The sequence below is a fragment of the Mesoplodon densirostris genome, chromosome 5 (assembly GCF_025265405.1).
Source record: "Mesoplodon densirostris isolate mMesDen1 chromosome 5, mMesDen1 primary haplotype, whole genome shotgun sequence".
Classification (NCBI taxonomy): Eukaryota; Metazoa; Chordata; class Mammalia; order Artiodactyla; family Ziphiidae; genus Mesoplodon; species Mesoplodon densirostris.
In genome coordinates, this window is record NC_082665.1 from 107,662,339 (window position 1) to 107,689,529 (window position 27,191).

At 38.3% G+C, this 27,191-nt stretch overlaps 1 protein-coding gene across 3 annotated transcripts in view; it reads left to right on the forward strand.

Annotated features, from left to right (window-relative positions):
• The window catches only part of MAP3K13 (mitogen-activated protein kinase kinase kinase 13), a 166,150-nt gene that overhangs the window by 49,177 nt on the left and 89,782 nt on the right, over positions 1-27,191 (forward strand). The window contains exon 2 of one of the 3 annotated variants that reach the window (XM_060099253.1): positions 17,637-17,744. The exons of the other annotated variants lie outside the window; for them this stretch is intronic. The gene's annotated coding sequence lies outside the window, so the exon portion shown is untranslated. The remainder of the gene's footprint in view (positions 1-17,636; positions 17,745-27,191) is intronic. 3 annotated transcript variants of the gene reach the window in all.

A 27,191-nucleotide genomic window follows, 5' to 3' on the forward strand; every position in this document is an offset into this window, starting at 1 on the left:
TTATACTTTTCATAATTCTCCTTACTAACTAATATAGCACTGTGTATGATTATTGCTGCTAAATGTGACTATCACTAACAAAGTGTTAGGCTTGTAAACCATGCTTATTTGAGTTTGCTCTATTATGTTACTATTATTTATACAAAAAGGAGTATTCAGGTATGCCATTATAATCTTTATTGGGTGTACCTCAAGAGTTTTAGTTGCTTTCTATATTAACCAAGTTGTCTCTAGTCAGGATGGTGTTGAGTTCTGTGGATGTATTAGTTTTCTATTGATGCATCACAATATTATCTTAGTGGCTTAAAACAACACACATTTATTATCTCAGTTTCTGTGGGTCAGGACTCTGAACATGGCCTAGTTAGGCCTTCTGCTTAGGGTCTTACAAGGCTTCAATCAAGGTGTTGGCCAGGGTTGGATTCTCATCTGGAAGCTTGACTGGGGAACTCGTGTAGTTACTGACAGCATTCAGTTCCCTGTGGTTGTAGGACTGAGAGCTTCAGCTTTTTGTTTGGGGGTTGGGTTTTTTTGTTTGTTTGGCTTTTGGTTTTTTTGGCCATCATTACCTATTGGGTACAGGTGTCCCTCAGCTTATAGAGACCACCCGCACTTCTTTGCCATGTGGGGTTCCCCAACATGGCCATTTTCCTTCCTCTCAGCTAGCAAGGGAGAAACTCCAGCAAGACAGGGAGTACAGATTTATATAACATCATCACATCATTATGTGCATGTAATCACATACAACCCAGCACCTTTTCTGTATTCTATTGGTTAGAAGCAAGTCTCAGTCACAGTCAAGGGAAAACATTAGCAGGTGGGGATCACAGGAGCCATCTTAAGAATATGTCTGCCATGATGGACTTGAAGATCATGCAAGTCTTCCTTGCAAGGTGAGATTCCTGCCTTACCAAAGATGGCTTCTGTACCTAAAAAGGGAGTGTGGTGCATTTTTTCCTCCTTTGTGCTACAAATGGATGACACCCAGGAGAGTGCTGAATAGAAGCATAGAGGGTAAATGAATAGAAATGGGATCATAAAAGGTAGGGAAAGTAAAAGATATACCTAATTCCAAAACACATTTTCAGGCTTGAAAATGCTGTACCTGGAAACAGCTTGGCATGCAGCTAGCTAGACTGACCCTAAACAAAGGCTTCCTGCATATGAGAAGCCGAAGGTGCCCATTTCCACAAAAGGTCACAGGCATAGTGTAAAAATTTCTATTATATGTTCCTTTCCAATCATACCTGCATAGATTGTATTCAAGTTTTAGTAAAACCTTAGAATGAGAAGGGCAACAGTAAATGTGATCCCAAATCTACTTTAATGTGTGACATACATTCGTTTATTCATTTAGTGAATTGTTATTGAATGGTTACCGTATATATACAGGGCCCTTTGTAGGTGCTGTTCAATCTTGCATTTTCGTGGTATGGGTCAATAGGAAAGAGTGCTGCCATCTACTGGCTGTACCTACCATAGGTGTGGGAGGAGGAGTGGAGGCCCACATGCCTAGTTTCTGCCAGCCCTGACATATAGTGTTCTTACAAGAAGTTTGGTGGTAAAGCACAGGAAAGTGAGTAGATTAGTCAGAGAGAAATTTCAAAATTTCAAAATTTTGAAATTTGAAATGGGCCTGCTTATAGGCAAAGGAGAAACCCAGCCAATAAGAAGAGACTGGAGATGAACGTTACCTTTTTTTTCCTTAACATATATTACATTACTTTTTTTTCCTTAAAAAAAAAAAGTAATGTAATCTCTCATTACTTTTTTTTCCCTTAAACATATATTACATTACTGTGTGTCATACATGGCAGTAGATACCATAGTAACCAAACTAAATATATCCCTGACCCCTTTGCCTTTATGCCCCATCCAGCTTGGAAACATAATGATTTCAACAATCGCTTCCTCCCAGGCTTACCTCCTCCACCCCTTGTCACCTTTTGGCCCTTCTTCCTTTGACTATGCAAACCCAGAGTACCTCCCTAATCATGTTTTCTGCTGCTGTGTTGATTGATTGCCTCCTCAGTTGGGTCCTCACTGCTGATTGGTGGCCTTGAATTCATATCTATTTGCATTTCCCGCAGTAGCTATCCAAACCTCTTCTGTTCCTTATTATCCTGTCTATTGTCCTTCTCAGTTGACTGTGCCTCTCAGTTGACTGTGTTAGCGTTAGTTGACTGGGATGGGGTCTCTCAACTTCCTTTCCACTCATCTCATGATCTTTTATTGCCATCCTCACTTTTTTATTTTCTTGCAACACAAAATAAGTAAATACACACAGGTATCCCTACCTACCTTCTGGTCAAGGTTTTCGGTCCCAAACCCTCCCACCTCCTCAAAGCTTATTCCCAGCCACAAGCATCCCTCACTCTAGTTGAAGAAGACATATTACCCACTATAGCAGAGTATATTACAGAATCATTGCCAAGCCAACTGTGCCTTGACGTTTGATATCTCCCTTAAAATTAGAGGGGGGAAAAACTGTAACAAGTGTTTTAAAGTTCAAAGAATTTAAATAAGTTAAAATAATAGTATTTATTAAATTAGCAAGTTTTAAAACTTAATTTTGTTCCCAAAGTAATAAATTTGTACTTCATAGATAATTTAGAAATTTAGATTAAAAGAGAAGAAAATAAAATCCATCACTATCCCGACATCCAGAAATAACCATGGCTAATATTACATCTATTCTTCTAGTCATATAGATGTGTCAGATTACATGGTACCTATTATCATGTTACCTTCCTTTTTCACAATTTGTTTTCAATATTTTTATCTGTCCTTATATATTTTAATATATAATTTGTAAACATTTTAAATGCTGTATAGTTTTACATTATTTAATTAAACTTCCCTTTATGGATATTTTATTTTCCCAGTGATTTATGTTTTAAATAATTATGTGATGAAATCTTGATAGCTAGACCCTTTTTGCAAATTCCTGATTACTTGTTTAGAATAAATTCCTTGAAGTTGAATTTTAGATCAAAGAATATTTACATTTTAAGCCTACTGATACCTGCTGCCAAATAATTGTACTTCAAAATGGTTGTAACAAGTATTTAACCATCAGCAGTGTATAAGAGTATCTGTTTTCCCATACCTTTTCCAAAGCAGTGTATAAAAGAGCAATCTTATCCACTTTGCAAGGAGAAACTGGTATCTTATTTGGGTTTAATTTGCATTTCTTTGATTACTGAAGTCGCACATTTTTCTTACTGTCCATTGCATATCTTTTTTTGTAAATTGCCTGTTCATGAGCTTTTTCCTCTTCCCCTCATTTGTATGTTTATCTACTTTGATAATTTTGAACTCATGGTTGTTCAAATTAGTAACAGTGTATTTTGTACTTTCTGGTAGCTATAAATGGGGTTTTCCTTAACACAAAGGATAGACTGATTTTTCCATATAAGATAGACTAGAGAAAAAATGATGTACGTACATATGGAATACATACATACATATGTATATGTACACATATGTGTATGTATGTGTATATCTGTCAAGCATAGCTTGCAAAGACACTTAATACTGTTCTGTGTAGCTTATTGACCTTCTTTATGCAACATCACCTTATTGGTCATCATTCAGGGTTTTGGAATAATTAGTCATTTATTCAAGTAAAGCATAATGACATTGATCTCAGTCTATTTGTCTGACTTATAAATTTTTCTTCAGTAATATTATTGTATTGCATTTTCTCTTTTAAGTTTTTCAAACATTTTTCAAGTTTGCAGTATGTGGCAACAACAGAAAGCATTCTTTCATTTGATTCAAAATGTAATCAGGTGTTTATAGGGGGCAATATAAAGGAACTTGCCCTAAATGTGAAGAGCTTTGTGATAGAGGCTACTCCAGAAATGTAAATTTAGTGTGAAACTTGTGAGTATTTCATAGCCCAGTTAGGAAGTAAGCTCCAACAAATACTCTTTTTGGGAAGTTGCATTTTATTTTCCAGTGTTGCAGTGCTTACTTATTGTAGTATGTTTTACTATTTTGGAGAATGTTACCCCCCACCACCACCTCTTTTTATATTTAGAGCGGAAGCCACTCAAGACAACCAGCCTCTTTTCTAGAGGAGTGGCCTTTTGAACAATGACCATTTAATACAGAGCCTTGAGTAATTTAACAAACTAAAAATACATGCTCAGAAAATGTGACCTTTTTAGGCCACTGCTTCCATTTTGAGTGGTCTTCATTGGGGCTTCAATTTGCTAATTTTAAAATTCCGGGTCAGTACATGTCTCAAGAGTATTTGTAATAATTTTCTGTAGAGTATAACATTCCCCCTGAAGTTGGTTAGATACTGTCTATAGTTCATTCACGAGAGGCGCAAGCAACACCGCCACAGAGGATCTGGGGACACACCTGCTTTTGTTTCCAGACTACAATGACAGGTGGGTATTCTGTCCCAGAGGCCAGGAAAGGTGGCTGTAAGATAGCCCTAGTGGTTGTGAGTTTTGAGGGGAAAAGAGGAACACTTGCAACTCTGGTCATTAACTCTTCCTCCTCAGCTACAGTACAGCTTAGAAGAGAAGGTTTCTGGTGAAGAGCGGCTGTTGTTGGCTAGCCAACACAGAAGAGATCCCTAGGCTTTACAGGTGGTTTTTAAAAGATTAAAGCATTAAAATTTTGCAGGCTAAGGAAAAAGAAGAATTTCATGAAGATTGAAAATACATTCCCAGCCCCTTGCAGGTTTAACTAGGTTCCAACAGAGTTCTTAAGAATTGATTCAGATATTCTTGAATCATATTTTCTGTATTTCCAAAGCACTTGTTATGAGGAGATGAACTGCTTCTATAATACTTTTATGACCATTTCCACTTATATCTTGATGGGTCTTGTTTGTTTGTCCAGGTTTTAGTACCGTATAGTTAAGCTAGTATTTTCTCTTGTGTTAGACTGCAGATACTTTTGAGACAAAAATGTGATTTTTAAAATGCTTGTTGGCTTTTCTTTAGAACCAAGGACAGTATTCTATGTCCCAGGAATACTGAGTAAACCATAACTGACTGTCCAAGAAAAAGAGGCAGCATTAGTGGTCACTATTATCCCACAAAGAAATACAAAGAACATTCAGGAGATCTGGGATCAACTCCTGGTTCAGCCACAAATTCCAAGACTATGGACAAATATCTGAACCTCAGTTTCTTCATATGTAAAAAAAAGAGGACAGAGTAGATTTGAGTTTTAAGGTTTTTCCCAGATCCTTGATTCTCTGAGTCAGTATTTCTTCTCAAGATGGCTGAAACAGTCATTGCTTATTTATCTCATTTAGGAAATAACCGTATACCGCCTGGTAACAGGATATGCAATATTAGGAGGAATGCAGACTAAGTAGGAGTAACACAGAGTCTCAAAAATTTTAGTGGCTCCAAAAGGGAAGAATGTTGTTTCAGTCTTCATTAACAGTCTTAAAGTAGGCAGGTACCCCAGGACAGATGGACAACTCTGATTCATCAGAACATTCAAAGCCCAAGGCTCCTCCTGTTTTGTTGCTTTGCCATTGCCTGGAGTACTATCTGCATGGTAGAAGCTCACTCAGCATGGGACTTAAGAGAGTTCAGCACAAGCAGCTTTATCTCCAAGAAGACCTGGAAGTTACAAACATACTTCTACTCAAACCCCATTGGCTAGAACTCAGTCATGTGGTCACATCTACAACGAGGAGAATAGAAAAGTCTTTAGCAGCGTGGCTTGTACCCACCTACAACTTTAAGAGTCCGGGTGGGGTAAGGGTTCTGTAACTAAAAGGAAAGAGAGGAGATTGTATACTGGGGGACAGTCTCCACCACTATGACTTCTGTTATGATTTTAAACCACTCTGAGAGTTTTTATTTTACTGTTTATTGTTTTTCTATCTTATCTAATGAAATAGGCTGAGATCAGGATCTGTGATTTATCCCTATATGTGTACCCCACAGCACATGTCAAGGTATCTTGAACATAAATGGCATTCAGTACATTTATAAATTTATTTATTTATTTATAAATTTATATAAAATGCTCTAATTTTCAGAGAATTTAAGTAAGTACTATGTCCAATAATCCTCCCTCCCATTACGCTGCTCCACCTACTTATTGCTTGTGTAGTGAATGTTACATGTAAAACGTTAATTCTCAGCCTAGTTTAGGAGACTATAATGGAACCTATGAAGTAGTAAAATTTTTAAATATCTATTATAGATAAATAGATTGATCGATTGGGGGCAGGTTGCTACTAATAGCAACTACTGCCTTTTCTGGGTAGCATGATTACGTGTAATGGAAAACCAAGAACTTTCCAGAGTGGCTTAAACATTTGGTTTTAAGTGTATTCCCTGGACATCACATATAATTACATTTATGAGAAACTTAATTTTTTTAATTTTTATTTATTTATTTATTTTAAATCTTTATTGGAGTATAATTGCTTTACAGTGGTGTGTTAGTTTCTGCTGTATAACAAAGTGAGTCAGCTATACATATACATATATCCGCATATCCCCTCTCTCTTGCATCTCCCTCCCACCCTCCCTAACCCACCCTTCTAGGTGGTCACAAAGCACTGAGCTGATCTCCCTGTGCTGTGCGGCTGCTTCGCACTAGCTATCTATTTTACATTTGGTAGTGTATATATGTCCATGCCACTCTCTCACTATGTCCCAGCTTACCCTTCCGCCTCCCCGTGTCCTCAAGTCCATTCTCTACATCTGCATCTTTATTCCTGTCCTGCCCCTAGGTTCTTCAGAACCTTTTTTTTTTTTTTTTTAGATTCCATATATATGTGTTAGCATACGGTATTTGTTTTTCTCTTTCTTTTTTTTTTTTTTTTCTTTTTGCGGTATGTGGGCCTCTCACTGTTGTGGCCTCTCCCGTTGCGGAGCACAGGCTCCGGATGCGCAGGCCCAGCGGCCATGGCTCACGGGCCCAGCCGCTCCGCGGCATATGGGATCCTCCCAGACCGGGGCACGAACCCGTATCCCCTGCATCGGCAGGCGGACTCTCAACCACTGCGCCACCAGGGAGGCCCTGTTTTTCTCTTTCTGACTTACTTCACTCTGTATAGCAGACTCTAGGTCCATCCACCTCACTACAAATAACTCAATTTCATTTCTTTTTATGGCTGAGTAATATTCCATTGTATATATGTGCCACATCTTCTTTATCCATTCATCTGTCGATGGACACTTCGGTTGCTTCCAAGTCCTGGCTATTGTAAGTAATGCTGCAATGAACATTGTGGTACATAACTCTTTTTGAATTACGTTTTCCTCAGGGTATATGCCCAGGAGTGGGATTGCTGGGTCATATTGTAGTTCTGTTTAGTTTTTTAAGGAACCTCCACACTGTTCTCCATAGTGGCTGTATCAATTTATATTCCCACCAACAGTGCAAGAGGGTTCCTTTTTCTCCATACCCTCTCCAGCATTTATTTTTTGTAGATTTTTTGATGATGGCCATTCTGACCAGTGTGAGATGATATCTCATTGTAGTTTTGATTTGCATTTCTCTAATGATTAATGATGTTGAGCATTCTTTTTTTTTTTTTTTTTTTTTTTTTTCCGGTACGCGGGCCTCTCACTGTTGTGGCCTCTCCCGTTGCGGAGCACAGGCTCCGGACGCGCAGGCCCAGCAGCCATGGCTCACGGGCCCAGCCGCTCCACGGCATGTGGGATCTTCCCGGACCGGGGCACGAACCCGTGTCCCCTGCATCGGCAGGCGGACTCTCAACCCCTGCGCCACCAGGGAAGCCCAGAGCATTCTTTCATGTGTTTGTTGGCAATCTGTTTATCTTCTTTGGAGAAATGTCTAGGTCTTCTGCCCATTTTTGGATTGGGTTGTTTGTTTTTTTGATATTGAGCTGCATGAGCTGCTTGTAAATATTTGAGATTAATCCTTTGTCAGTTGCTTCATTTGCAAATGTTCTCTCCCATTCTGAGGTTTGTCTTTTCATCTTGTTTATGGTTTCCTTTGCTGTGCAAAAGTTTTTAAGTTTCATTAGGTCCCATTTGTTTATTTTTGTTTTTATTTCCATTTCTCTAGGAGGTGGGTCACAAAGGATCTTGCTGTAATTTATGTATACAGTGTTACGGAGTGTTCTAATTTCATTCTTTTACATGTAGCTGTCCAGTTTTCCCAGCACCACTTATTGAAGAGGCTGTCTTTTCTCCATTGTATATTCTAGCCTCCTTTATCAAAGATAAGGTGACCATATGTGCATGGGTTTACCTCTGGGCTTTCTATGCTGTTCCATTGATCTATATTTCTATTTTTGTGCCAGTACTGCCTTGATTACTGTAGCTTTGTAGTATAGTCTGAAGTCAGGGAGCCTGATTCTCCAGCTCTGTTTTTCTTTCTCAAGATTGCTTTGGCTATTTGGGTCTTTTGTGTTTCCATACAAATTGTGAAATTTTTTGTTCTAGTTCTGTGAAAAATGGCATTGGCAGTTTGATAGGCATTGAATCGAATCTGTAGATTGCTTTAGGTAGTATAGTCATTTTCACAATGTTGATTCTTCCAATCCAATAACATGGTATATCTCTCCATCTGTTTGTATCGTCTTTATTTTCTTTCATCAGTGTCTTATAGTTTTCTGAGTATAGGTCTTTTACCTCCTTAGGTAGGTTTGTTCTTAGGTATTTTATTCTTTTTGTTGCAATGGTAAATGGGAATGTTTCCTTAACTTCTCTTTCAGATTTTTCATCATTAGTGTACAGGAATGCAAGAGATTTCTGTGCATTAATTTTGTATCCTGCTACTTTACCAAATTCATTGATTAGCTCTAGTAGTTTTCTGGTAGCATCTTTAGGATTCTCTATGTATAGTATCATGTCATCTGCAAACAGTGAGTTTTACTTCTTTTCTGATTTGGATTCCTTTTATTTCTTTTTCTTCTCTGATTGCTGTGGCTAAAACTTCCAAAACTATGTTGAATAATAGTGGTGAGAGTGGGCAACCTTGTCTTGCTCCTGATCTTAGTGGAAATGGTTTCAGTTTTTCACCATTGCGAATGATGCTTGCTGTGGGTTTGTCATATATGGCCTTTATTATGTTGAGGAAAGTTCCCTGTATGCCTGCTTTCTGGAGAGTTTTTATCATAAATGGGTGTTGAATTTTGTCAGAAGCTTTTTCTGCTTCTATTGAGATGATCATATGATTTTTCTCCTTCAATTTGTTAATATGGTGTATCACATTGGTTGATTTGCATATATTGAAGAATCCTTGCATTCCTGGGATAAAGCCCAGTTGATCCTGGTGTATGATCCTTTTAATGTGCTGTTGGATTCTGTTTGCTAGTATTTTGTTGAGGATTTTTGCATCTATGTTCATCAGTGATATTGGCCTGTAGTTTTCTTTCTTTGCGACATCTTTGTCTGGTTTTGGTATCAGGGTGATGGTGGCCTCATAGAATGAGTTTGGGAGTGTTCATCCCTCTGCTATATTTTGGAAGAGTTTGAGAAGGATAGATGTTAGCTCTTCTCTAAATGTTTGATAGAAATCACCTGTGAAGCCATCTGGTCCTGGGCTTTTGTTTGTTGGAAGATTCTTAATCACTGTTTCAGTTTCAGTACATGTGATTGGTCTGTTTCTATTTTCTATTTCTTCCTGGTTCAGTCTCAGAAGGTTGTACTTTTCTAAGAATTTGTCCATTTCTTCCAGGTTGTCCATTTTATTGGCATATAGTTGCTTGTAGTAACCTCTCATGATCCTTTGTATTTCTGCAGTGTCAGTTGTTACTTCTCCTTTTTCATTTCTAATTCTGTTGATTTGAATCTTCTCTTTTTTCCTTATGAGTCTGGCTAATAGTTTATCAATTTTGTTTGTCTTCTCAAAGAAGCAGCTTTTAGTTTTATTGATCTTTGCTATCATTTACTTCATTTCTTTTTCATTTATTTCTAATCTGATCTTTATGATTTCTTTCCTTCTGCTAACTTTGGGGGGTTTTTTTTTTGTTCTTCTTTCTCTAATTGCTTTAGGTGTAAGGTTAAGTTGTTTATTTGAGATTTTTCTTGTTTCTTGAGGTAGGATTGTATTGCTATAAACTCCCCTCTTAGAACTGCTTTTGCTTCATCCCACAGGTTTTGGATCATCGTGTTTTTGCTGTCATTTGTCTCTAGGTATTTTCTGATCTCCTCTTTGATTTATTCAGTGATCTCTTGGTTATTTAGTAGTGTATTGTTTAGCCTCCATGTGTTTGTATTTTTTACAGTTTTTTTTCCTGTAATTGATATCTAGTCTTATAGCATTGTGGTCGGAAAAGATAGTTGATATGATTTCAATTTTCTTAAATTTATGAAGGCTTGATTTGTGACCTAAGATGTGATCTATCCTGGAGAATGTTCCATGCACACTCGATAAGAAAGTGTAATCTGTTGTTTTTGGATGGAATGTCCTATAAATATCAATTAAGTCCATCTTGTTTAATGTATCATTTAAAGCTTGTGTTTCCTTATTTATTTTCATTTTGGGTGATCTGTCCATTGGTGAAAGTGGGATGTTAAAGTCCCCTACTATTATTTTTTTTTAATTTTTATTTATTTATTTGGTTGTGCCAGGTCTTAGTTGCGGCAGGCAGGCTCCTTAGTTGTGGCATGTGAATTCTCAGTTGCTGCATGCATGTGGGATCTAGTTCCCTGACCAGGGATTGAACCCAGCCCCCCTGCTTTGGGAGCATGGATTCTTAACCACTGCGCCACCAGGGAAGTCCCTCCCCTACTATTATTGTGTTACTGTTCATTTCCCCTTTTATGGCTGTTAGCATTTGCCTGATGTATTGAAGTGCTCCTATGTTGGGTGCATAAATATGTACAATTGTTATATTTTCTTCTTGGATTGATCCCTTGATCATTATTTAGTGTAATTCTTTGTCTCCTGTAATAGTCTTTATTTTAAGTCTACTTTGTCTGATACGAGAATTGCTACTCCAGCTTCCATTTGCATGGAATATCTTTTTCCATCCCCTCATTTTCAGTCTGTATGTGTCCCTAGGTCTGAAGTGGGTCTCTTGTAGACAGCATATATATGGGCCTTGTTTTTGTATCCATTCAGTCAGTCTATGTCTTTTGGTTGGAGCATTTAATCCATTTACATTTAAGGTAATTATCAATATGCATGTTCCTCTTACCATTTTCTTAATTGGTTTGGGTTTGTTATTGTAGGTCTTTCCCTTCCTTGCGTTTCCTGCCTAGAGAAGTTCCTTTAGCATTTGTTGTAAAGCTGGTTTTGTGGTCCTGAATTCTCTTAACTTTTGCTTGTCTGTAAAGGTTTTAATTTTTCCATCAAATCTAAATGAGACCCTTGCTGGGTAGAGTAATGTTGGTTGTAGCTTTCTTCCCTTTCATCACTTTAAATATGTCCTGCCCCTCCTTTCTGGCTTGCAGAGTTTCTGCTGAAAGAACAGCTGTTAACCTTATGGGGATTCACTTGTATGTTATTTGTTGCTCTTCCCTTGCTGCTTTTAATATTTTTTCTTTGTAGTTAATTTTTGATAATTGGATTAATATGTGTCTTGGCGTGTTTCTCCTTGGATTTGTGCTGTATGGGACTTTCTGCACTTCCTGGACTTGATTATGTCCTTTCCCATATTAAGGAAGTTTTCAACTATAATCTCTTCATATATTTTCTCAGTCCCTTTCTTTTTCTCTGCTTTTTCTGGGACCCCTATAATTTGAATGTTGGTGTGTTTAATGTTGTCCCAGAGTTCTCTGAGACTGTCCTCAATTCTCTTCATTCTTTTTTCTTTATTCTGCTCTGTGGTAGTTATTTCCACTATTTTATCTTCCAGGTCACTTATCCGTTCTTCTGCCTCTGTTATTCTGCTATTGATTCCTTCTAGAGAATTTTTAATTTCATTTATTGTGTTGTTCATCATTGTTTGTTTGCTCTTTAGTTCTTCTAGGTCCTTGTTAAATGTTTCTTGTATTTTCCCCATTCTGTTTCCAAGATATTGGATCATCTTTACTCTAATTACTCTGAATTCTTTTTCAGGTAGACTGCCTATTTCTTCTTCATTTGTTTGGTCTGGTGGGTTTTTGCCTTGCTCCTTCATCTGCTGTGTGTTTCTCTGTCTTCTCATTTTGCTTAACTTACTGTGTTTGGGTCTCCTTTTCACAGGCTGCAGGTTCGTAGTTCCCATTGTTTTTGGTGTCTGCCCCCTGTGGATAAGGCTGGTTCAGTGGGTTGTGTAGGCTTCCTGGTGGAGGGGACTGGTGCCTGTGTTCTGGTGGATGAGGCTGGATCTTGTCTTTCTGGTGGGCAGGACTGTGTCTGGTGGTGTGTTTTGGGATATCTGTGAACTTATTATGAGTTTAGGCAGCCTGTCTGCTAATGGGTGGGGTTGTGTTCTTGTCTTGCTAGTTGTTTGGCATGGGGTGTCCAGCACTGGAGCTTGCTCATCATTGAGTGGAGCTGGGTCTTAGCATTGAGACAGAGATCTCTGGGAGAGCTCTCGCCAATTGAGAGAGCTCTCGCCGGGAGGTCTCTTGTGGACCAATGTCCTGAACTTGTCTCTCCCACCTCAGAGGCTCAGGCCTGACACCCGGCCAAAGTACCAAGACCCTGTCAGCCACACAGCTCAGAAGAAAAGGGAGAAAGGAAAAAAAAAGAAATAAAATAAATAAAGTTATTAAAATAAAAAAGATTAAAAATTGTTAAAATAAAAAAATTAAAAAGTAATTTTAATAAAAGAAGACAGCAATCAAACCAATAAAACAATCCAGTGATAACAAGCACTAAAAAACTATACTAAAGAAAAAAACAGACAGAACCCTAGGACAAATGGCAAAAGCAAACATAAACAGACAAAATCACAGAAAGGAGCATAAAGATACACACTCACAAAAAGAGAAAAAGGAAAAAATATATATATATATATCTCTAAAAGGAAGAGAGCAACCAAATAAATAAATAAATCTACCAGTGATAATAAGTTCTAAATACTAAACTAAGATAAACATAAAACTAGAAACAAATTAGACGCAGAAGGCAAACCCCAAGTCTACAGTTGCTCCCAAAGTCCACCGCCTCAGTTTTGGGTTGATTCATTGTCTATTCAGGTATTCCAGAGATGCAGGGAACATCAAGTTGATTGTGGAGATTTAATCCGCTGCTCCTGAGGCTGCTGGGAGAAATTTCCCTTTCTCTTCTTTGTTCGCACAGCTCCTGGGGTTCAGCTTTGGAGTTGGCCCCGCCACTGTGTGTAGGTCACCTGAGGGCATCTGTTCTTCGCTCAGACAGGACGGGGTTAAAGTAGCAGCTGATTAGGGGGCTCTGGCTCACTCAGGCTGGAGGGAGGGTGGGGTATGGAATGCGAGGAGAGCCTGCAGCGACTGAGGCCAGCGTGACGTTGCAACGGCCTGAGGTGTGCAACTTGTTTTCCCCGGGAAATTGTTCCTGGATCACGGGACCCTGGCAGTGGTGGGCTGTACAGTCTCCCAGGAGGGGAGGTGTGGATAGTGACCTGTGCTTGCACACAGGATTCTTGGTGGCTGCAGCAGCAGCCTTAGCGTTTCACGCCCGTCTCTGGTGTCTGCTCTGATAGCCGCGGCTCGCGCCCATCTCTGGAGCTCATTTAGGTGGTTCTCTGAATCCCCTCTCCTCGCGCACCCCGAAACAATGGTCTCTTGCCTCTTCGGCAGCTCCAGACTTTTTCCCGGACTCCCTCCCGGCTAGCGGTGGCGCACTAGTCCCCTTCAGGCTGTGTTCACGCTGCCAACCCTAGTCCTCTCCCTGGGATCTGACCTGCGAAGCCCGAGCCTCAGCTCCCAGCCCTCACCCATCTCAGTGGCTGAGCAACCAAGCCTCTCGGGCTGGTGAGTGCTGGTCAGCACCGATCCTCTGTGTGGGAATTTCTCTGCTTTGCCCTCTGCACCCCTGTTTCTGGGCTCTCCTCCGTGGCTCCGAAGCTCCCCCCACCCCATCCCCACCAGTGAAGGGGCTTCCTAGTGTGTAGAAACGTTTCCCCCTTCACAAGCTCCCTCCTAGAGGTATAGGTCCCGTCCCTATTCTTTTGTCTCTGATTTTTCTTTTTTCTTTTGCCCTACCCAGGTACGTGGGGAGTCCCTTGCCTTTTGGGAAGTCTGAGGTCTTCTGCCAGCATTCAGTAGGCGTTCTGTAGGAGTTGTTCCACATGTAGATGTACTTTTGATGTATTTGTGGGGAGGAAGGTGATCTCCATGTCTTACTCCTCCACCATCTTGAAGGTCCTCCTCTATTTATGAGAAACTTTAAAACAGATCTTTCTCTGAAAGATTTTTGGGTTCTGTCTTCTCTGTTCCCTTCATTAGTGTGAATAATAAAGAGCTGACTGCAGTGCTGAGTGTGGGTCTACACAGAGTGAGCCTGTTAATGGGTAGCCATATAAAGCCCATTTTAAAAGCAGGCCACACTTTACTGACTCTGTGTTAACATCTTCTCCGCTCTGACTTCCAGTTTTTTCTCTGTGAACTTGTACACTGTAATCCGATATGGGAATGAAAAGTGCTGGTGTGTACCTTACCAGTTTTACATTTGATAAGAACTGCCTTGGAAGAATTGTCCTATTTGCTCATATCCAGTTTCCTCAAATCTTCCCTCTTCAAGTTTACCTACTTTTATAACTGACTGTAACCACCCAGCTCAAAATGATCATTCTATCAGAAAGAGAAGAAGGCTTGGTTCAAGCCCTGGGCAAACTGCAGCATAAGGACAAGGTGTGTTTGTATAAGACAAGCCTTTATTCCCTTTACAAACATGCCAACTTGCCAAAGACTGGCAAATGGCAAATACTGGCTATAGTCTGGACCAGGAAGAGTGGCTCCCAGCCTTTACTCAGCCTCACCCCACATTCCCAGAGTTCTCACTGAGCCTCAACACCAGGCTGTTCTTGGGACATTTTTCTCCAAGGGACAGGACACATTTTTTTCAGCTAAGGGCTTGATCTTACCTTTCTATGTCAGCAGAGGGCAGCAGAGAGCACCACTCTGTAGCCTAACCTGCAGGCCTCAAACTGGGTGAAGCCCAATCCCCTAGTACCTACAGAGACAAAACACATGGGTGATTTTTTTAGCTATGGCTAAGACTAGGGCTGTTACAGGCATGGGGGAGGGGGGGTTGGTTGCTAAACATTTTGCATAATGTAGAAAAGTCCCATGCATGGAAGAATATTCCCACCCCCAAATGTTAGTTAACTTCCTTCTGGTATTGTTCGCCAACATCAAGTAAAGCATTCCTGCCTAACTTAGCACTTTCACCATTTTGTGTTGTTATTCATCTTTGCAAAGCTCCTTGATACTACAAACTGGCCTTTTCATCTTTGCATTTTCACTTTTTAAACTCATTTTAAATTTTAGTCATTGAATGATCGTAGACAGACCTTTAATAGGGGAGGGACAAGAGGTAATGGATAGACTTTAAAAGTATGTCAGTAGGTTACAGTTTAGATAGAGCTGGATTAGATGAGCCCATCTTCTTGAACCTTAATTTTCTCACACATAAAATGAGACTAACATATACCCTATTTTAAAATACTCTGTAAATTGTAAAGTGAAGGACAAGATTTTTTACAAAGAATGTCTAGGACCAGATTTGTTCCCAATTATTATTTTTGGAAATTAGATATCCAAACCTCTGAAAGAGCACAACTATATAAAGAAGATATTTTAGCACAAAAGGCTTGATATATAATATGGGACATAAAAAAATAACAAGAAACAGATATGTATTATATGTATATATCATTGAATAGTGATTTTTTAAGTTTTTGTACCACAACTCACAGTGGGAAGTATAGCTTTTATAGTGTCCCAATACACACGTATAACAAGTTTCTTGAAACAATATACTTAACTTCACCACATGGGATATACTATTTTCTGTTCTATTTCATCTAATTTTTAAAATGATAGTCATGGCCTACTAAATTAATTTTTTATTGAAGTATAGTTGATTTACAATGTTGCATTAATTTCTGCTGTACAGCAAAGTGATTTGGGTATATATGTGTTATATTATATATATTCTTTTTCATATTCTTTTCCATTATGACTAATCACAGGATGTTGAATATAGTTCCCTGTGCTATACAGTAGGACCTCGTTGTTTATCCATCCTGTATATAATAGTTTGCATCTGCTGACCCCAACCTCCCAATCCATCTCTCTCCCACCCCCTCCCCCTTGGCAGCCATAGGTCTGTTCTCTATGTCTGTGAGTCTGTTCTGTTCTGTAGGTAGGTTTATATGTGTCATATTTTAGATTATATACATATATATATATGTATATATGAGATCTGTTAAATTCTTATTTTCCCAACAACAACAACTTTGATTCTTTAAGACAAATATGTCAGATATCTGAGTCCATCAAAAATAAATATTTCTGGTGACTCTTTTCCTAGGGCTCTGTGCATATAGTCTGCCTGGGTGGTCCTGAACAATTCATTTCATGAAATAAGTTCTAACAGCTTGCTTTTCATTTGCCTATTATTGCTCTTACCACTATCACAGATCAGGCTGCCAGGCCATGGATTATTCACAGGCCTGTGGATCATACCCTTAAAATGGACTTCTTCAATAATTACTGTAGCATAACTTTTAAAATGGATGATTATACATATTCCTCTGAAAACATATCCAGTTGTTTGGATGCTTTTTGTTTGAGACTCCCAGTCAAGTTATTTTTCTCTTACAAAGAGACTAGTATAATGAGAGCATAGGTTTTAGAAACTGCTGCCCTTTTTATTTTTAAACTGGCTTTGTGATTTCAAATTATTTAGCTTTTCTGTGTCTCACATTCCAAATCTTAAAATGGGGATCAAAATACCTACTCAAATCATTGTATTAATTGAGGTATTTATATGGGGCCCTTAGCATAATAGTTGATATATAGTACAAATTGATAAAAGTCACTGACTTTATTATTTTTTTTATTTTTATTGAAGTATAGTTGATTTACAATGTTGTGTTAGTTTCAGGTCCCCCCCCCACCCTTTTCCCTTTGGTAACCATAAGTTTGTTTTCTATGTCTGTGGGGTCTGTTTCTGTTTTACGTATAAGTTCATTTGTATCTTTTTTTTTTTTTAGATTCTACATATAAGCGATATCATATGATATTTGTCTTTCTCTGTCTGGCTTACTTCACTTAGTATGATAATCTTTTTTTTTTTTAATTAATTATTTATTTATTTTTTGGCTGCGTTGGGTCTTTGTTGTTGTGGTGCGCAGGCTTCTCGTTGCAGTGGCTTCTCTTGTTGCAGAGCACGGGCTCTAGGCGTGTGGGCTTCAGTAGTTGTGGCGCACGGGCTTAGTTGCTCCACAGCATGTGGGATCTTCCCGGACCAGGGCTCAAACCCATGTCCTCTGCATTAGCAGGCGGATTCTTAACCCCTGCACCACCAGGGAAGTCCCTGGTATTGAGTTCTAAAATGAACTCCTCGTGTGAATTATTACGTGTGAGACATCATGCCAAGGTAACGGACAACATAAAAGCAATATGGCTGTCCCTTATAATAAAAGGAAAACCATAACATAGAAGTGTAGCTCAATGATAGTTATTCTGCTAAGTAGTACTAAGCTAATGATATTTAGGTCACATGTAGCTTTCTGATTATCTCTCTATCTCCTTTGATGCAAGGACAGATTTTAGTAATATTTATGAGATGTTTTTCCTTAGATGGTTCTTAAAAATCACTTTCTCATATACACATTTCCTGGGAGCTGGACAGCAACAACAACAACGAAGTTCAAGTAATAGTCTGCCGAGACCTTTGACTATTGAAATGTGAGTATTGAAATTGTTGTCTGAATAAAAAATAAAAATAAATTTTAAAAATTAAAAAAATAAAAAGAATGAGGATGTAGGAGATGTGACCTGGGACTCTCCAGATTAGAAAGACCCACTCAGAGCCTTAGTCACAATCTATCATAGTTTAAGTGAAGGGGGAAAAAAAAAAAAAAGGAATTGTTGTTAGAGGAACCGTATATTTTGGAAACAGGGAAAGTTAGGGTTAATGTTCTGATACGGAAGTGGAGAATTCTGACTAGTATTCTCACCTATTAGATTTTTTTTATATTAGTTCATGAAAATACATCTTTATGTAGGATAATTTAGCTTTTTTTTGATAAAGAGAATTTCTGGTCACCTCACTTAACTTCCTCAGGGTTTTCCCCCAGTCACCTTCAGAACCTCAGAAAGTATTCCTCAACCTCCCAGAGGAAAATGATTTGGGTGAGCTTTTCTTTGGAAGACGTGTCACTAATACATATTTTTAAAATTTCCTGCAAAGATCTGTTCAAGCTTTATCATAAGCACAATAAAGAATCTTTATTTTGTTTATTCTAACAACAACAATGAAACAAAAACAGCTATCAGTATCATTTTCTGAGTATCTTCTACATGCAGGTACTGTGCTTAAGTCTTTTTTTTTTTTTTTTTTTTTTTGGCTGTGCTGGGTCTTCGTTGCTGTGTGTGGGCTTTCTCTAGTTGGGGCGAGCTGAGCAGGGGCTACTCTTCGTTGCGGTGCACGGGCTTCTCATCACAGTGGCTTCTCTTATTGTGGAGCACAGACTCTAGGTGCGCGGGCTTCAGTAGTTGTGGCTCGCAGGCTCTAGAGCGCAGGCTTAGTAGTTGTGGCACATGGGCTTAGTTGCTCCGTGGCATGTGCGATCTTCCTGGACCAGGGATCAAACCCATGTCTCCTGCACTGGCAGGCAGATTCTTAACCACTGCACCACCAGGGAAGTCCCTGTACTGAAGTCTTTACATGTGCTATTTTACTTAGCTTTCACGTAATAGGCATAACCTATTATCCCCACTTTATTTTTCCTCTTCCAGTTTTATTGAGATATAATTGACATACAACACTGTATGAATTTAAGGTGTACAACATAATGATTTGACTTACATACATTATGAAATGACTACCACATAAGTTTAGTTAATATCTATCATCGTATATACATACAAAAGAAAAAAAAGAAAAAAACATTTTTCCCCTGTGATGAGATCTCTTAGGATTTACTCCAACTTTCATATATAACATACAGCAGTGTTAATTATATTAATCATGTTGTACATTACATCCTTAGTACCTATTTATCATATAACTGGAAGTTCGTACTTTTTGACCACCTTTGTCACCATACAAAGATGTTACATTATTAATGACTATATTCCCCACACTGTACATTTCTTCCTCCCTCTAATAATGAGAAACTGACACTCAGGTTTACCTGAACTTACATAACTGATAAATAACAGAGTCAGGATTTGAACCCAGATCTCTTTACTAGCTTCTAACCACATTGGTGCCTGTGAAGGAAATCTGAATCTTCATGCATTAGCACTGAGGTCATCATACTCTTTCTTTTTCTTGGTGTTTATGACAAAAATTGTCACTGGGTCATAATACTTTAACTTCTCTTAGGTTCTGGCTTAACTGAGTCGTTTTCCTTTAAAAAAAAAAAAACACACATTTTGGGCTTCCCTGGTGGCGCAGTGGTTGAGAGTCCGCCTGCCGATGCGGGGGATGCGGGTTCGTGCCCGGGTCCGGAGGGTCCCACGTGCCGCGGAGCGGCTGGGCCCGTGGGCCATGGCCGCTGGGCCTGCGCGTCCGGGGCCTGTGCTCCGCAGCGGGAGAGGCCACAGCAGTGAGAGGCCTGCGTACCGCAAAAACAAAAACCAAAAAACATTTTTTTCTCAAGAAAAAAACCAACTCTAGAATAGCTCATATTTTTATGCCAGAATAATTGTACCTTAACTTCTATTCTTAAATTTTTTCCTAATAATGAGTTTTGAATATCTTCTTGGGAAAGGAGACCAGTCATCTTCTAGTCATTATTGAAATTTGAAGAGGTTCATTTGGTTCTTTAAAGAGCTTACCTTGATAATGGCTTTGTAGTGCTCCACACTTAGTATGCCCATGTGCTGAAATAAAAAATTACTTGTGACTATGGGACTTGACTTAATATCTCTAGAGGTGCAATGTCCCATTCAGTAGCCACTAGGCACATGTGACTATTTATTTTTCAATTTAAGTTAAATAAAATTTAAAATTCAGTTCCTCAGTCATACTAGCCACATTTCAAATGCTAATGTATGAGACAGTGCAAATTATAGAACATTTCTATCATCACAAGAAGTTCTCAGGAAGTATTGCTCTAGGATGTACGTTTTTCATGGTCCCCTTTCCCTACCTTCCAAATTCTGTCCCTAAAACAACATTGGCCTCCTTGAAGAATAACCTGTGCAGTTTCTGTAATTTGGGGATACAACTTATCTTCCCAATGATTTCCTACGATGTTTGACATAGAGGAGTTTTTGTTGGCCCAGTTGGTATTTCTGTGCTCTAGGGAGGTATGCTAACCCAGACTAAATTCATCTTACTAAAATGGCAAGTCTGTAGAGCCAGCTAATTTTTATTTGCCAGATTACATATTAAACCAATATCTTAGGTGGCTGTTATTAGAACCATTTATATACTCTGTTTTGTTGAATTGCTTCAGAGACCTACCCTGATCCTTGATTGAGTAGTGATGTTGCTCTCAAACCTTACAGGCAACGTGTTAGCTTCTGTAACAGATTTGGCCATCTCATTGACATGTTCCACAAAGACGTTGCCTATATTAGTTAGTCTGTATTATTTGGAAGTGTTTGTTTTGTTTGTTTTTTTTAATAAATCCAATTCTTCCAGTGTATCCTGGTTGGCTTTGATTGCTGTTGAAGGAAACAGAGATGTATATTCATCTTCTTTCCATTTGTGGGTTCTAAAATAATCCTGGTACATGGACATATTGATTGATATAGATTAGTGTGGTGCACTCAGACCTGCTATGAATGTACCAGTACTACATCGGTCTTGAGCACACCCATCTTGCATGGGTAAATTTCTTTGGTCTGTCTTTTCCATAGTGACATACCACAATAAGCTCCTTTAGAGAAATTTGTTGAATATGTTGTTTGCCAGTGATATTTTATTGTTTGACTATATAGAACAATATACTGAACATCTTTCCTGTGTATAAAATAGTCCTGGGAAGTTGGGTGTTTTTTTCCCCCAAGTGGGGTAAGCAGTGAGCAGTACTTACTAGTGTCAGGTTTGAACCCTTATAACCACATAGAAACAGGCAACCTCTCTCCTTCTCTCAGCTGTACAAATAATCTGATTGAGAGATAGAGCAGATATCTGTTCAGAATGTTCTTGGTCACTGGACACCTTATAACCAAGGCCTTATATTAACCATCTTGTTCCAGTTTCAAGGATTTAAGGTCATTCCCCAAGTTCAAAAAAGTTATGATCAGTATTAGTAAAGTATTGGTAATTGTGAAGTGAAATGATGGGATACAGGGCAATAAATTATATTAATCTCCACTTCTGTGTAACTTTGAAAAAATTTTAAATGAAGAATAAAAAATGAACTCTTCTCAATACTCTGTAATGACCTATATGGGAAAAGAATCTAAAATAAAGAGTGGATATATGTATATGTATAACTGATTCACTTTGCTGTACAGCAGAAACTAACACAACATTGTAAATCAACTATACTCCAATAAAAATTTTTTAAATTTTGTTGATGATACTAAGCTAAAAAAAAAGAGTAAACAATGTCACAAGTTTTTTTATTGTTTTTTTTTGGGGGGGGTGTTTTGTTTTGTTTTTGCTACGGAGTTGTATGAGTTCCTTGTATTTTTTGGAAATTAACCCATTATCAGACAATATATCTGGTTTACAAATATTTTCTTCTACTCTGTAGGCTGCCTTGTCATTCTGTTGACTGAAGCTTTTTAGTTTGATATAGTCCCACTTGTCTATTTTTGCTTTTGTTGCCTCTGCTTTTGGTGTCATTTCAAGAAATTATTGCCAAGACTGATGTCAAGAATGAGTAAGGGACTTGAACAGACAGTTCTCCAAAGAAGACATACAAATGGCCAATAGGTATATGAAAAGGTGCCCACCATCATTAATTATCAGGGAAATGTAAATCAAAACCACAATGAGATATCACCTCACACCTCTTAGGATGGTTTATTATTTTTTAAAAAGATAATAAAAAGATAATAAGTGTTGGGAAGGTTGTGGAGAAATTGGAACCCTTGTACACTTTTGACGGGAATGTAAAATAGTGCAGCAGCTATGAAAAACAGTATGTAGATTTCTCATAAAATTAAAAATGGAGCTACCATAGGATCCAGCAATCTTACTTCTGGGTATATATCCAAAAGAATTGAAATCAGGGTCTCAAGGAGATATCTGCACTCCCATATTTATTGCAGCACTATTCACAGTAGCCAACATATGGAAACAACCTGTGTCCATTGACAGATGAATGGATAAAGAAAATGTATATACTGTATGTACAGTGGAATATTATTCAGCCTTTAAAAAGGAAATTCTGCCATTTGTGACAACATGGATGAACCTGGAGGACATTATGCTAAATAAAATAAGCCAGTCACAAAAAAGACAAATACTGCTTGATTCCACTTATACGACTTATCCAAAATAGTCAAACTCATGAAAGCAGAGAATACAATAGTGGTTTCCAGGGCCTGAGGGGAGAGGGAAATGGGGACTTGTTACTCAATGGGTATAAAGTTTCACTTATACTAGATGAATAAGTTCTAGAGATCTGCTGTACAATATAGTGCCTATAGCTAACAATACGGTATTTTATTGGGCATTTCAAAATTTGCTGAAAGTAGTTCTCATGTTAAATGTTCTTGCCACAAAAACTAACAACAATATCAGCAATAACAAAAAACCCAAAGGAACACGAGGAACTCTGGGAAATGTCAGATATTTCTACTACCTTGACTGTGATTATGGTATCATGGGTATTTGCATAGTTCCAAGCTTATCAAATTGTACACATTAAATATAGTAGTTCTTTGTATAGCAATTACACCTCAATAAAGCTGTTAAAATTTTTTAAATAAGAAAAAAAATTTTAATATCATGAGCTCTTTGGGTGAATTTAATTATAGCTGTTTTTGTTATTAGTAATAAGACATCTTACTAAAACAAAATTATCTCAAAGAAACATTAACAGGTCTTTTGGAGCTGCACCTTAATTGAATGTCAGAAGTTTAATAAACCAATGAGGAAATGTCCTACCTTATTTAAATGTAGCAGTAAATTACTCTTTCACACCCACTTTTGATTCATCGCAAATGTCAGCAAGGTGATATTGTTCTACCAAACAATTACATTTATGTAATATTTTCTTATCTATTTCCTTAATCGCTAGGTTGTTATTCCCATTATTATTTCTCTACTATTTTGCTTTTACAAGTCTTGATGTGCAGGGCATACTTGTCTACTGGGCATCAGTTTTAGAAACTCTTTCTCTGATTTGTTTTTATCACATCAGATCAGGCACATTGTTGAACAGCAAGAAAAGGGTTAAAGAAAATAGCTCTAATGAATAAAAGATTGTGATATCTTCTATATGCATGCATTGATTTCACCAAAATTCTGATTCCCTCATTCAGTAGTAATAATAATGTTTTCATGACTATTGCAGCGCTTGCGCGCACACACACACACACGCGCACGCGCGCGCACACACACATACACACACACACACACACCCTCCCTCCTCAGGCTGCCAGTCTGCCCTCATTCAGTAGCAATAATAATGTTTTCATGACTATTGCAGCGCTTGCACACACACACACACGCGCGCGCGCGCACACACACACACACACACACACACACACACACCCTCCCTCCTCAGGCTGCCAGTCTGTCCTAAGGCATTGGCAGACGCCCCTGATTGGTGGGCTCTGTTTATTCTGTGACCAGATTCCTTCTGAAAGAAGGCAGGCCATGACTGCCTGAAGTCTATTGGCCGGGGCTGCTCTGGACCCTCCCTTTCTTTTTCACAGCACACACCACAGCGAAGTCTGTGCGGAATCCTAAACCAGCCCAATTTACATCCATTCATGAATCTGTGACGTCAGCAAGCCTTCGGGCTCCTTTGCGGTGGGCGGGAGGATTGTGTGGGTAGAATCCCCTCCCCCTTATTTTTCTAATTTTGCAAGGCTTTTTAAATTAACCTTACATCTTTTTTAAAGCAAGAAAATGGAACGGCATGTGTAGGAATTCTTCACTGTTGTGAGTATCGCACTGTTTTTCTGTTTCATCAGCATTTATTTCACAAGGACAGATGGAGAATGTATTTGTGATTTGAGGTGATTAAAAAACTGATATTATTGAAGGAGACACGATGAGAGAGACAGACAGAAGCAAAGAGAAACCTGAAACCCCGTTACAGCTAGGAGCCTCTGAAACTGACAGCTGGTTTTCCTTTGCTTGTCTGCCTGCTAGACGTGGACATTTTTCATTTACGGTTCTGCACGTTACCTCTGGATGCTGGCTTGGCTTTCCTTAAAGGGAGATTCATCTGTCTGAGCGATGATGTGAATTGTATTATAGGAGAAGCCCAGAACTGGTACCAGAAAGGTGCTGGAGAAAGCCGGGCCAGCTAGACAGAGCAGGTTCTAGCCTGATGAGCACTTGTCTTCCTTTCTGCCGTCCTTTCTGTTGTTTCTCACCCTTCACCTTGCCTTTGTTTCTTAATTGTATAACAGTCAATATCTTGGGATTGCAGTTGGGGGAAGATGAATACCAGTTCAATCTTTTTTTTTTTCCAAAAGCTTTTATTATGGGAACTGTAGTCGTATATGTATACATATTTATAGCTCTTTATGTCACTCGGTACATTTTATTTACGTTTTCAAAAACCTAAAGCCTGCACCAGAGGCAAAAGGGGAATTATCCTTAAATTCTGATTTGTTAAATATCCCCTAATGAAAACTAAGAAGTGGTTTCTTAGTATATCCCGTAATTATATGCCTAGAAATGCTCATGAGCATTTTTCTAAAATGAACTTCCCACTGAAAATCGTTTATTCCACTGTGTCTGGGGAACACGGAAAACTTCTGGTATGTTCCAGGTATTAAGTTGGTTTGATAGTTTGCTTGGAGTTTTAACAGAAAGTTAGTCTCTGTGACTGAATTTGTTTTCCAAGGCTCTGGTTGATTCTGGTGAAAGTTGTTGTAGTAAAGAAGAGGGATGTGACATTGTGACATGTTCTACCCCTGGGGTAGCTCCTCAACCCATATAATCTAATAGCATTTTCCAACTGCCTTAGAGCAGTTTATAGTCTAGCAGCAGCATGTACCCGGTTGTTCTTTCCAGTGAGAGAGAACACAAAATGTCTTGTTATTTTTTATCATTTAGCCTTGTCTTGTTTATCTTGTATTATCAATTCTTAGTTTTGAGATTTTCAGATTATAATCTCCTCATGAAACATGGCTTCTAAATTATGGCTCTAATGATATCTTTTGAATTATTCTTATTAATGAATCTTCCAACTGTAAACTCATTTCATTTCAAAATTACCTGAGGATTTAGAATTTTCTTTTTATTTCTCATCTGACATTGCCCTCATTCATTTTGTTTTTCTGACTACATTTGAACTCACTAGAGTTATAGAAGGGAAAAATTCTTCCTGATTGTAAACCAGGTTTTTGTCCTATGCTCAGATAACTATGGTGTCATATTTTGCTTTTTTTTTAATCTGCTGGGTTGAATAAATGACAAAATTCCCTATATTTGTTAACACCTAGACTTATTTCAGCATTTTTTGTGTATGTACCTTCAGAGCCTCTATTGAAAGTAGCAATTTCGAAGTTAGTTTAAATTATTAAAGTCTACTAGGTCACTGCAAGATCAAAAGACTGAATCCTTATGACTTTTTAAAAAATGTGTTTCCATAATTAAACTCATCTTAGGAAATGTTCATCAGGCTCTTTTATATACATTTTGCCAAAGAGAGCTTAATTTCCATGAAAGAAATACAGTTTACCTTTTGGTTTTATTAAAGTAAAGCTATCCCTTTAAGGCACAGAGTGGATATAGAATCTCCCCCTCTCTCCACTCCTAGTGGCTGTATTCTAGATTATATTTATTTTCATGTATGCTGTACTTGTAGGGAAAAAAACAATAACTCTTAATTGTTTAATATCAAACAATAAAATCCTGTGTATCAGTGACTGTCAATAGATGGCTTTCTGTTTAAAAATTGAAGCTACTCCAGAAGTAGGAATTAATTTATTTAGTAAACAAAGTCAGTCAAACCAGAGCTGTGTCCTGGGGAACTGTCAAAAGAATAGTTCCTAAGGGCCAGCGGCCACATCCACTGTTATATGGTGAAACAACCATACTTCGAATGGCAGAACCGGTCAGTTTGGTTTGCACTGTCTGCTTACCATCTCTCTATGTGCTATAGCTGAATTAATTGCTTGGGGAGTTTAAATGAATCAAGATAGCCAAGCTGATCAGTTCTGCCAGGTGGCAGCCTGACTCTTTACAATTTTGATTAAAATTTTTAAAAAACCATTCACCAAGAACACTCTTTTACTTTAAAAAAGTCATTTAAGAGATATCATACTCCTGTTCTGTGTCCATTATTATTCCTTAAGGATATGGGAGAGAGAAAGAATTAGAAGATGCCATCTTTACCCCTAAGGAATCTAGAAGGTAAAATACCATATACACTTTGAGTGTTGTGGTTCAGAAATTGGTTTCTGTAAATAGACATTAAGATTAGAATTACCTGGGGAACTTTCTGTCTCTCTTTCCTAGCCAGTGGTTTTTCGTATGTTCATAGAGTTGTTCAACCATCACCACAATCAATTTTAGAACATTTTCATCATTGCAAAAAGAAACCCCATACCTATTAGCAGTCACTCCTCCTTTCCCCTCAACTCTCAGCCCTAGGCAACCACTAATCTACTTTCTCTACACATAGACTTGCCTATTCTGACCACTTCTTGTAAATGAAATTATACAGTGTATGGTCTTTTGTGACTACAGTTGACTCTTGAACAATGTGTGTGTGGGGGGGTTAATCTGAGTATAATTTATACTCATCCCTCTGTATCTGCAATTCTTCCACATCCTTGGATTCAACCAACCACAGACTGTATAGTACTGTGGTAGTTACTATTGAAAAAAATCTGAGTATATGTGGACCTGCACAGTTCAAACTCATGTTATTCGAGGGGCAACTGTAGCTTTTTTCACTTAGTACAAGGTTTTCAAAGTTTATCCATGTTGTAGCATGTATCAGTGCTTCATCCCTTTTTATCACCGAATAATATTCCATTGAATAGCTATACCACATGCTACTTATCCATTCATTGGTTGATGGACATTTG